Source organism: Morone saxatilis, unplaced genomic scaffold (genome assembly GCF_004916995.1).
Source record: "Morone saxatilis isolate NCDOM2014 unplaced genomic scaffold, NCSU_SB_2.0 Contig14, whole genome shotgun sequence".
In the NCBI taxonomy this organism is placed as follows: domain Eukaryota; kingdom Metazoa; phylum Chordata; class Actinopteri; family Moronidae; genus Morone; species Morone saxatilis.
This window is the reverse complement of record NW_023339696.1, coordinates 1,512,047-1,520,566: the sequence shown is the minus strand read 5'-3', so window position 1 is coordinate 1,520,566 and position 8,520 is coordinate 1,512,047. Positions and strand designations below refer to the sequence as shown.

General features: G+C 40.6%; 1 long non-coding RNA gene across 1 annotated transcript in view; it reads left to right on the top strand.

The window, feature by feature from the left end:
- Window positions 1–6,608, top strand: part of LOC118322998 — an 8,955-nt gene extending 2,347 nt beyond the window's left edge. The window contains exons 2-3 of the long non-coding RNA XR_004796480.1: window positions 5,346–5,456; window positions 6,274–6,608. This is a non-coding gene — a long non-coding RNA (uncharacterized LOC118322998). The remainder of the gene's footprint in view (window positions 1–5,345; window positions 5,457–6,273) is intronic.
- Window positions 6,609–8,520: the final 1,912 nt, after the last annotated feature.

The following is an 8,520-nucleotide window of genomic DNA, read 5'->3' as shown; positions in this document are numbered from 1 at the left end:
GCAGACTGCATGGAAGGTGACCTGCCTAACAATTTCTTATTCTAAGGTAACAAAAACACAATAATTCCTATAGTCAGGTAATTAAACACTTATGAAAACATACCTATTAATATTATATTCCATTTCTGACAATCCTCCTAAATACATTTAAAATAAATAAATTACACACTGGACCTTTTTAATATGCCACCATTGACCTCTGAATTGGCAGTGCCATTTTAAGTACCATTCAACTCTGCTGGCAACAGGTCAAGATAACAATTAGATCAATTCCATTAAGACTGAAAGTGAAAGTAATATTTTCAATCCAGGTTTTATGATCATTTATACTCTATTACTAGGTCTGCTTAAGGGAAAGTGTGTTCAAATTTCAGATACTCAGCTCCTCCTTGGACTCATGCGCCCTCACTCAGCATGTGGCCACTCATGCTCCAGTGTATTACCATGTGTTGAGTGTAAGTGCAGAGGCAATCAGAGTACACTGCTGGCCTGTCTGGGTCTTTCATTTTATTCCAAACCAACTGTAGATTCAACACGGCTGACTCTGTGTAATGAATACCATAACCCCTATGTATTTATAGCCGCCATGGATATACGTGTGTACGAGTCAGGCTGTGCTTGCAGGATACCGTGACATGTTCCATAGATCACGTTACTGCTCCACCTGACACCTGCTTCTTTCAACCAGGCCAGCCAAATAAGCGACATTCACACTCATGCAGACAGGGATGTATGGAGGCGGCCATGTTGGCTTCAGGACCTCATATTGTGGAGATAAGCGTCTCTTTGAGCTTGCTCTGGGTCAGATTTATTCGTTTTACACAGCTTCAGGTCAGACTTTTTTTTATATAGTTTAATAGGAGAATTCACGTTTGTGAGACTTTCCTGTTAAATAGCAGCAGGAGTTATGACCTTGTCAAGGTCACACAGGCAAAATCAAAGGTGAAGAGTTAGCAACAGGCTATAAGCATAAGTGAGACAATAAAGAATGCTATACCTTTAAAATATTCACATTAGTCATTTGTTCAATGGTTTTAATGCTCATTATTTATTTCTGCTGAAATAAGGTTGTATAAGTGTTAAAAACTGGGACCAGTTGTATTTTTCTCTTAGTGACACATTTTTGTCTGTAATATAGTTAGGAAAAATATAGGAAAAAATGCAGCCCAGTCTGGACATTTCAGTTGTTTCACATATTTTAAAATGTACTTGCCTTGTTTCAAGATACAGCCACTAATTACTATAAAATTCTTAAAAAGAAAAGAACTTCTGGATAGGAGTTAAAATATTCTCAGTATCTGTAGATTTTTTTTGACACCTTTTTAAGAAAAGTATTAAAGGTAGTTAGCTAGTTAAGTTTTTTGTCTGTTTGTGGAAAAGAGCCAGGAAAATCGATGTGTACACACAAACAAACAAATACAGATCTATAGGGCACATGCTGACTACAGTACAGTACATGTGACTAGTTGAGCTGTTAGCTCTTGCTAATATTTGTCATGTAGAGTAGTAACTCCTTTAGCTAACATGTTGGTTAGTGGTTAGTCTGTGTACTTTGAGACTCCAGGCTCTTTCACAAGAGTTGAACATAAGCACACAGCCCCTTCCCCCTTCCTTTACTCACACACTCTGTTACTGATTGCCTGCAGTTGTATGTGCAGACATGTGTGTACATTCTTGCCAGTGGAGACTGTGCTGGTTTTCTTTATGGAATTCGTTGACTCTGCAGAAGTCAGTAATCTGAGTGCTGTGCTGTAGCTGTGTCACACTGGCACCAGGTGCCCCCAACCCCTGCATACTGCCCTTCTGTGTCAGGATGACTCTGTAAGGAAGTTCCTGTAGTTTGCAGATGTTCATAATTCCCAGCAATTCTCATAACTTTTAAGAGTCTCCAGTCTAACTACTGTAGATGTACAGAGATGAAATTTTCAGTTTGAAAAACCTCAATACGTTTTGTCACCATCTTGAATTAGTAGTACAGTTAGCGGTAGACCCTAGCCCAGTTTGTTCCTCTCATGTATTACCATGATCTTTGAAAAACCCAGAGGGTCTTTCTACAACAGTTGCCTCTGTTCTGGAGGTATTTCCTGAAGAAAAATATATAACCAGTTTTTCAAGGTCTGCCACTGCTTCCTAATGTGCTGAGAAAAAAAATGAAATGGTGATCTTATCTTATCTTTAGTTATGTCTATGTATTATTGTTATTATATATTTCATTGTATTCGTATATATTTTCATTTACTATAGTATTTACCTACTTTATACATTTTATGATATTTGTCATACAAAAAGACACCCACACTCAGCCTTAATCATATGATCTCTTAACTATTGTTTGGCCTCTACATCATCGTTTGCCTCCGCACCTGCTCAGTGATCTATTATGCATGTTTGTCCCAGAGGACGGCCTACATCTCGCCCAGTCTAAATAATTCAGCCTTTATTTCCTGATTGTGTCCAAGATGGGAGGACGTCACTCCTCCACACAGCCGGAGTGGAGAACAGCTAAACCTGGACATGCTGACATCACTGCGTCAGGATGCAACTAGTGCTCAATAGCAGGAAGTTGGTTTAGATTACATGCTGGTCATGATGGTAGATTAATTCACTGGAAGAGTTTACATTTAAATATCAGAAGCTTTGTTTCAAATAATCTAATAGGTATAATTGAGCCTGTATTGGCCAAAATGTTAAGGCCTAAACTGGTCACCATGGCAACCCAGATTTGCCCCATAACCCTGTAACATGACCTTGCATCGTGCTTTCTCTCAGGAGATTGCGTGATGGCTCCAGTGGTGGTGGTGGTGGTGATGTCATTGGCTCCTCTGCATGTGCATGTGACTGCACTGATCTGATGCTTCTGTAATCCCCCTGCGGGCACTTTATAGACATCCATGTCAGGACTGTGTACATTTAAAACTGTTGAAGCAGATGAAAGAGAATCTGCAGCATAGTCAAGACTTGATAGACTTGATATTGTGTTTAAAATACACACAACAGATTATGAAACAGAACAATGCTTTTACTTTGAAAAAAGATTTGCAGTATATAGCTGAATATAGTATGCTGAATCAAGTCCAGATGATGTCGGTTTTCTTGGGGCTGCTCTAGTGTGGCAACCATTTTGCCGATATGATTCCTCCATCCACCTCAGTTCAGTCAGCTCCTCCAGTACATATGTGTGCTGCTGTGGCAGGATTATCTGACCACACACCCTCAGGGGTTAGACTGTATGCTACGCTGATGTTGGTCATCAATGCAGTGCGTCAAACATAAGCACTCATTGACTGTGTCCACACACACTTCAACACAGCACCAGAAATGCATGCTTGCAGTGACACCAACTCAATAGCTCCTATTTCCCCTCTCTCTCACACACACACACACACACATACACATACACACACCGCCACCCCCATTCATCCGAGCAAAGTAAAGTGCTGAGTGATAATCTGCAGCAGCCAGCTGTGTGTTACATCACCAACAGTCACCCGGCCACAATTCAAAGAGATAAAGAAGCAGAGATGTCCCTGTAGCTATATTAAAATGTTTGACGCTGTAACGTGATTGTGTTGGTTTCCACGTTTTTTTAGATTTGCAGAATAGACTTTGTTTCCACTCTGTGTGTTCGAGGGATCACACAAGGCTGAAAATTAAACTGATTGTTGTTCATGTCGGTGAGAGTTATCTTATTATGGACTCCACAGTTCAGCCAGCTGTTTATTCATCAGTGCATTGAGTAGTCCTGGAGTCGTGTTGTCACCATGAAGTCTGGTCTTGGAAAGTGCATATGTGCAAAAATCTGTATTAAGTCTTTTGTGGCTCCAGAAGGAGCTGTCCTGATAAATTGCCTCAAGTGATGTCACTTGAGTCAGTGTCAGGGCTGAAGACTGCAAGTTTGTAGCCACTACTAGCATAACACACCCCAAAATCTTCAACCAAACTTTTGGTGATCAAAATGCATTGTGGGTAATGTAGGTTCCAGCTTTCGACAAGGAAGAAAAGGATCTATGAAATAAGAAAAAAGACAACTGTTGGGTTAGCATTAGCAGTAACTCAATACAGTTCTTGACTCGTCTGTAGGGGAGTGAACAGTAAACAGCCAGACTTATCTCAATGACATACAACTATAAACAAGAATACTGGATTACAAGCATACATTGTTTCTTGTGAACCCCTTGTGTGTAATACACACGTTGAATTTTGCCCACGAGTGGTGGACTTGGCCACTAACAATGAAAACTACTATATAGAGAGGTTATTAACCAAAAAAAAACCCAAAGAAACACCATATCACTAGCTTTATCCTTTAAATTAGCACTACTAGGTATTGGATAAGTAACAAAATTGTTATTGTAGTGGTGAGCAGGTGCTGTTTTAAAGTTTAATTAAGCCAGGATGTAGATATTGATGTTTAACAGATCAGGATTGCCACCCTGCTCTTCAATGGGTTGAGGAGAGATTGGTTAAACAGAGGGATGTCAGACCTCATGAAGTGAAGGGAGGAGCCATAGGATGGGTTCACATTCATGTATCATGAAACCCCTCCTCCTCCTGTAGGCTCACCATCTTATCCCCGTGTCCTGCCATTGCTCTGCATTATCACGCAACCTCCCTCCCTCCCTTTCTGCTGTCCTATCAAACAGATGGGTTCATCCACACGGCTTTCTGTATCGCTCACTCCCCCCTCCCTCCCTCCCTCTCGCTTGCTCGCTTGCTCGCTCTCGATCCATCACCCTAATGCTTTGTGGCAGTGTCGGCTGCTGTGTTTGCTCCTGCATGGGAGCCTGAAATAATCTGTTAGCCCGCATTCTCTCTCTCACTTTCATCCCCTTTTGTCTCATCCTTTATTCTGCATTTCAGATTTATAGAACAGTCCTCAGTGAAATTTCACTGGACATAAACTCCAAAAAAAAAAATTTAAAAAAATTGGTGTTTAAATTGATTATTTATTAAATTAGTTGATCTTGTATTGAGTGAGAACACTTGGCATCAAGACTTTCCATGTCTCAAATCATTTTCTAATGATCTTCACACAATACCTCATTTATTTACCTTATCTATCCTCAACCAATGGAGAGACAGGGGTGAGACTGCACTGAAGTCGCTAAATTGTATTTTGTTGTTTCTACCATTAAAATCTGTTGGCACATGAAACAAGCATCTGTTTTGTCAACAGAATTAGTTGGACTGGGACTTGTCCACTACTGCTGACAAAAGCTAGACCAAAGCTCTCTGTCATTCTTATTTCCAACTTACATGCCATCAGTTTGAGGTGACATTGATACGCAGAAGCCATTTGTGAAAATGAAATGCAAAGGTATTGACTGTGATCATCTTTCTTCCAGTGTGGCCGAGAAGGGAGCTGAGGGCTGCAAAGATCTGATGGAGGCCTTTGCTGCTTGTGTGAAGAGTGCAGCTGAGGGGACGTCATGAGGAGTCGCCCTCCAACCTCAAATGTAAGGATGTTATGTAATTTGCAGACTCATTCGTGGTCATAGAAAGTAGAAAGTGCGGAATTGTCCACTATGGCGCTGTTTCTGGAAAGAGATGTTGCTTTTTTAAATGTTTAAATGAGAGAGCGGGTCGTCTTCAGGTGAAGTCTATGTTGAACCACCATGTTCCTACAGTAGCCCAGAACGGACAAACAAACATGGCTCTAGAAGGGCTTTCCTTTTTTCGACAAATTCACCAACTAGAGCACTAATCCTACAATAAATCGTACTGTAATGTACGATTTAAAAAAAAAAAAAAAAAAAAAAAAAAATCATACCATAACGACCCTGCAGGTACTCGCATAGTGATTGGATCTGATTATGTGTTACTGTGACCACAATCTTAAAAAAAGTATAATTTAACCAGCCCCACCTAACTGATTTGCATATTGAGATCGGACGGCAGAATTGAGATAATGAGAAGGCTTATTATTAGCAGGTGCAACTGCAACAGTCACTTTCATCATCGATTAATCTGCTGATTACATTTCGATTTGGTCCACAAAATGTCAAAAAAATGGAAAGCATGGCAATCTCAGCTTTGTAGAGTCGAGTGTGACATCTTCAAATGTCTGGAACCTGAGAATGTTATGCATTTTTGGTTGAAAATGACTAAAATGATTGATCGGTTATCAAAATAGCTGCTGCTTATTTTTCTGCAGATCTACTGATCATATAATTCACTTTATGCTTTCAGCCGTAATCCAGATCACATATCCAGATACAGACCACATGTTCATACCTGGTGTGAATGGGGCCTAAAAGTGTTCATCTCTTCCAGGTCCACTGCACTGAGTCCTCCGAGTTCCCAGCATTCCCTTCTGCACAACAGCACTGGACTGAATGATGACAACAATGATGATGATGACGACGATGATCATGGCGTGTTGATTCGGGCTGAATTTGGGATCTGGTGGCAGTAACCACAGTTTCCTCTCCCCCACCCCCCTCTGTTTTAGGCTTATGTGGTGTCCCTCAGCTTTACCACCATTCCCCTTCTCCCTCTACAGCTGACATACAGCGCATCGACTTGTAGACAATTCCAGAGAGCTGATGGGCTGTGATGTAAATTGTCGAATACTTATAAATGGAAATAAAAGTATCAAATAATTGGTATAAAAACTAATTATGATCTTTGGTCTCTTTTGTTTCTCTTTTGGGGAAAGGGGAACACCTGTTTTCTTGGTATATTAACACTGAATGTACGCAAAGTCATGCCAAAAGTCACCAGTCACTAATAGAACATGTACCTGTCCTCCTATGAGCCTAAACGCACTCATCTGTGTTTATCTACACTAGATTTACGTACATTCAATTGTGCTCCGCAAGACTCATTCAGCTCTCATAACATTCTTATAATGTGGGAAACTAACCAGATTCACCTGTATTATCGGGTCAAATTCCTCCAGACAAATATTAAACATTTCCTTAAGGAGCTCTGTTCGTGTTTTCAACAGTGGCCGCAACTCAGCACGGTCACTCTTTAAACTATAATGGTCTTCAGTTGTGCTGTTGCCTCGTGAAAGTCGGAACAAACTTTTATATTATAGGCCTTGTGGATCTAAAATGAGCACGATGCACTTGGATTGCTTATTTTTCTCAAACTGTTTGTGGTGGACTGCTGAGGTGAAAATTTACTCAAACCTGATTGGCTCACAGAATTGGGGCCTCGGGGATAGGACTGCAGCTGGACCCTAATCATAGTTTCTCTTACATGCTTGGAGGTTGAAGCGAGGGGTGTTCAGTTGGTTGCAATCTGCAACTACACCGCTAGATGCCATTGAATCCTACACAGTGGTCCTTTTAAGTTAATCACTACAAAATAACTGAGAAGCTTTTACCATTAATTCCCAGCATTTGTGCAGTAACTATTAGTTTTGTTTTTTATTGTAGGGAAGCAACAGGTAACGCTTTATTTGAAGGGGTTACAGGTATTGTCATTTGGTCAGTTAACCCTAACATAAAAATGACAAATGACTTAATGATAACAGTCATTAACATTCATAAAGACTCCTGCATGTTCTTGACAGCTGTCATAGTCAGTCTTATGCACACCCATTCAAATGAAGTGGTACCAAACAGGACTATGAAGCCCCAGGACTATGAAGCCCCAAAACTAACTTGCTAACTCTCTACTGCCCACCCCTGGCATCAAGTTGATGATTCTCAGTTGTCATTGACTTGGTGGTGATACCATTCTGTTTATTTTTACTTATGACTATAGTATGGTTTCAGTGTACCATCACATGTTCACACATCTACTTAACCTTTTTGCACACAAATAGGAGTTAATGCACACTGCAAATCAGTCCGTCTTTACAGAAACACTGTTGAAAGGTGCTAAAATAAATACTGCCAAATAAACAGAAGGGAAGCTCTGGCCACACACACAAACATACACTCACAAGCAGACATCAATACTGTCAGCTGTCTGTCTGGCTGTCCTAATCCAGCCCCAGAGGGTGAACTCGAACTCTTTTTGGCATCAGACCCTCACATTCCCAGAGCCTGCAGTCTGGCCCTCACTGTCAGGGGTGTCATTTAAAGCTACTATATGCATGTTTGTAATACTTATTCTCAGGTCAATACACTGCAGTTCTCTTCCATTTTTCCCCAATTCTGTGTCTTTTCAAACTTAACCAACAGTGAACACAAGAGGGAGCTCCACCTAGAGCACCTCTCACTTTGTATTAGGTCTTTTTTTATTGTCTAATAGACCTTTTCACAGCTGCTTATTTGACATGAAATAGTAGGGTAAACACAAGTACCAATGATACTAATTAAGGTCAAACAGAGTAGGGGCGCTGCTATTGTGTGTTTTTGCTCACTGGAAGGGCTCTGCTACACTAAATGGAATGGAACTTTAATCAGTATTGTTGGCAACACCTGTGTTTACCCTATTTCATGTCAAAATGGCTGCTGTGAAAAAGGCCTATTATACAGTTGTAATGACTTTCACTGCACAACATGTGACCTGTATGGTATTCCATTAGACAGTCCAGCTGTATACATATGATGTAACTTTGCA